At 34.5% G+C, this 3,892-nt stretch overlaps 1 long non-coding RNA gene across 3 annotated transcripts; it reads left to right on the top strand.

The window, feature by feature from the left end:
- Positions 1-206: 206 nt before the first annotated feature.
- Positions 207-3,431, top strand: LOC101892644 (uncharacterized). Of its 3 annotated transcripts, XR_009343957.1 has the most exons (6): positions 207-960; positions 1,185-1,269; positions 1,372-1,425; positions 1,512-1,931; positions 3,193-3,216; positions 3,278-3,431. It is a non-coding gene; the product is annotated as an uncharacterized LOC101892644 (long non-coding RNA). The 3 variants fall into 3 exon arrangements; XR_009343956.1 differs by having other exon boundaries at positions 1,372-1,931; XR_009343958.1 differs by having other exon boundaries at positions 1,372-1,931; positions 3,152-3,216.
- The last annotated feature ends 461 nt before the right edge of the window (positions 3,432-3,892 follow it).

Below are 3,892 nucleotides of genomic sequence, written 5' to 3'. Positions count from 1 at the left end.
ATACTCATGTCAGGCCCAACAAAGTATATATATTCTTGATCTGCGTAAAATTCTAAGTCGATTTAGCGATGTCCGTCTGTCTGTCTGTTGTAATCACGCTATCTTTCGAATGAATTAAGATAGATGGCTAAAATTTTGCACACATGTTTATTTTTCCAATAGGCAGGTTAAGTTCGTAAATGGGTCATGTAGGTCCACGTCTTCGTATAGCCCCCATATATCAGTACCTCCCTATATTCGGTATTTTCATGATTTTAGTGACATTATTCACCGGAATTGTTTGAAAATTGGTATTTGAAGTTCGTAATGAATACTACAGTCTAAGATAGAAAATTGTCTGTGCAAGTCCATGTCTTCGTATAGCCCCCATATAACGGTACCTCCTGATATTCGGTATTTTGGTGATTTTAACGACATTATTCACGGGAATTGTTACAAATTTGGTACTTGAAGCTCAAAATGGATACTACACCCTAAGGCAGAAAATTGCCTGTGCAGGTCCACGTCTTCGTATAGCCCCCATATAACTGTACCTCCCTATATTCGGTATTTTGATGATTTTAGCGACATTAGTCACCGGAATTGTTTCGAAATTAGTGTTTGAAGTTCGTAATGAATACTACAGTCTGTGACAGAAAATTGTCTGTGCGGGTCCAGGTCTTCGTATAGGCCCCATATATCAGTACCTCCCCATATTCGGTATTTTGACTGATTTTAGGTACAATACCCACCGAAATTGTTTGAAATGTGGTATTTGAAGTTTTGAAGAAATTGTAATAAAAATATGATGTAAACAAACGTGAAAATTTTGTTTTAAGATTTGCTCCCAATCTTTCAATTGACTTGCAGAGCGAATTGTCTGCAAAAATCTTACAAATAATTAACACTTAAAGCTAAAATAAATAAAAAACATATCGTTAAATTGTTGACTTACGATGAACTTAAAATAAACAAAATAAAGTACATACGTACAAATTAAAAATTGAATATGCAATAACATCGAAAAGCGATTTGCTAATAAAAACAGTGATTGCAAAAGTATGCTAATCATACATTCTCGATACCTTATGACAAAGGAAGTGACATACACAATAAAATAAAGTACTGTTGTGGGAGATCTTAAGCCTAGTAATGTAAATATCACAGATTTGTTATTTAATACTATTATCCCCTGTGCATTCCAGGTATTGTCTTGGTGAAAAAGTTTGGTGTTGAATATTGCCCAGAATCATTGTCAAATCTTACATTTATGATACCTATAGTAGAAAGGTAAGCAGCTTCTGTCCAATTTGTATTTTCTTCAGCAGTAAATAATTCATTCAACAGAATGTTGTCATGTGCAGCTAAGTTTTCTACAAATCTTTTTTGCAGGTTTAGGGCATAGCTGCAAAATGGCACAATATTGGCGGTGCTGTAAATGTGGTGGTTAGAGAACCTTTTAGTTGGATTTTGAAAGTTTTGACCAACACATTTTCTTAGAATCTTCCTCTCAAACGTCTCAATTTCTTTAGCTACATATGGCGAAATGGTGAACCAAATTGGGAATCCATATCCAATAATTGGCCGGATTGCAACTTTATAAAGTAGCAGCTTAGTATTTTGCGGCAGATAAGTATTGCACATTAATGTGGACAAACGTCCAGCAGTTATCTTGGCCTTTTTCAATGATGCTCTGACGTGTTCATTAAATTTAAATAATTTATTTATATGTATTCCCAAATATTTGAAGGAATCTCGGAATGGAATTTCTATGCCATCCAGTAAGAGACGCAGATTCTTCGCTTCGGGAACAACGCTTCTATGACATTTCCCAGATGCGTTTCTAATACATACTGCTTCCGATTTAGATGCGTTTACTGTGATTCCCCATGTTTTATAATATTTACTTATATCGCCAAGGTGAAGAGCGGCTTGCTTTAAGGCTTCAGTGGGTGAGTTATGGTGACTATATACCAAGCAATCGTCAGCATACAATATGGCTTTTGAATTTTCTGTTTGATGGGGGAAGTCGTGAAGGAAAAGATTAAATAGAAGGGGCGACAGGACACTACCTTGAGGAACTCCACTCGATATAGATCCAAAACTGGACAGACAATCATTAATTGTGACAGTAAATTTCCTATCTGTCAAGAAATTTTGGAGAATTTTGATTAAGAATGGGTCCACACTAAGTTGTATTAATTTATAGATTATCCCCTTGTGGTACACAGAGTCGAAAGCCTTTTGAATATCAAGGGAAATCGCTACAGTGCAGATCTTTTCTCTCAGGTTACTTGTTATGTCTTCACGAAACTTCAATAATGCATGGTTTGTTGAGTGTGCCGCTTTAAAGCCAAATTGCCAGTCGGGAATCGGATGTATCACAAACTCATTCTCTAATTTTTCTCGTAGAATTCTCTCAAAAACTTTTCCAATATTGGATAACATAGATATTGGACGGAACTCTTGAGGTGTTATACTGTTTATTTTCTTCTTGATTGGTATAATTTTTGCAATTTTCCATGACTTAGGGAAGTATCCATTATTCAAACAGTTGTTGAATATAATTGTTAAGAATTTTAAAGATTCATCAGAAAAATTCTTTAGTACATAGTTTGATATTCCATCTAGACCGGACGATTTTTTTCTATTCAGACTTACAATGTGCTTTTTTATAGATGAGACATTTGAAAAGTGGTAATTGTCTGAATTGTGTAATGAATTAAATCCATCATCAAATGTGTATATATGGTTAGCAATTGGAGTGAAATAACTTTGTATTCGGGATTCAATGTTAGGTGGTGGTAACTCTGGAATATTTTCACAGAAAAAGTCGCTGTAATAGTCATGGAAGGCGTTTGAGATCTCTCCACCTGTAGTAAAAGCCACATTATCTATTTGTAGCTGTTGGCAAAATTGTGTTTTAGATTTTCCAATTAGTTTGCTGACTTGTTGGAAAGCTGATGGACTGGGTTTTATATTTTTTAATTTAGAGTTAAAAACTTTAGCCTGCTCTTTGTAAAGAAGGTCCCGTATAATGTTTTTGAGTAGCTGTATTTGTTTGGACAATATATTATATTCAAAATTTGTTCTGTTGCCATTTCGATGAAATATTTTTTTAGGTCTTTTTGCCATTGATCTTTTATTTTATAAAACCTCTTTATATTTTCAGGTAAAAGGATTTGCTGATTTTTTACTTCAATTGTTTTGCAGTGCTGTTTGTGTATGTTATGAAAGGTATTTTCAAAGATATTTATGCAATTGTCAACTTCATCATTAACAAGATTTCTGTTTGCAGGTGGTAAAATGGATTCCAATGCAGAATCAAACTGTCGACGAAACATACTCCAATCCGTGGACTTATAAGAAACAACCACTCTGGGAGTTTTGAGGACAATACCACCTGTATTGAACGAAATATCCAATTTGAGAGGGTAATGGTCAAAAAATGAGGGAATACTGGTTATTTTGTAGTTGCCTGCATCAGTATCTATCAGTTTTGAGCTGACCAAAAAATGATCCAAATAAGATGGACCATTAGGGTATGAAGGAGAAGAGTCACATATTCGAGTAACGTCTGTGGCATTATCAAGCAACCAATTGTAAAGTGTCCTTCCATTGGTGTTGTCCATTATATCACCCCATGTCGTGTGTCTAGAATTAAGATCCCCTCCAAAAATGAATCCATCATAATTATTAGTAAACTGCAGACAATTATTTAGACCATTGATTAAGTGTTGTGTGTTGAAATTGGTTGAAATATAAAGCGAACCTAGTAAACATTTCTGCATTGAATTGTTCATTTTTGTCTCAATCTCAATAAAGACTGCATTAAAATTTATATCCTCAACTGTAGTGCGCTTGTAATTGATGTCATTTTTTAAAAGTACTGCCACGCCAATATTTGAGTAGT

The sequence above is a fragment of the Musca domestica genome, unplaced genomic scaffold (assembly GCF_030504385.1).
Source record: "Musca domestica strain aabys unplaced genomic scaffold, Musca_domestica.polishedcontigs.V.1.1 7, whole genome shotgun sequence".
Lineage (NCBI taxonomy): Eukaryota > Metazoa > Arthropoda > Insecta > Diptera > Muscidae > Musca > Musca domestica.
The sequence above is the reverse complement of the archived record's forward strand: the minus strand, read 5'-3'. Positions and strand labels throughout refer to the sequence as shown.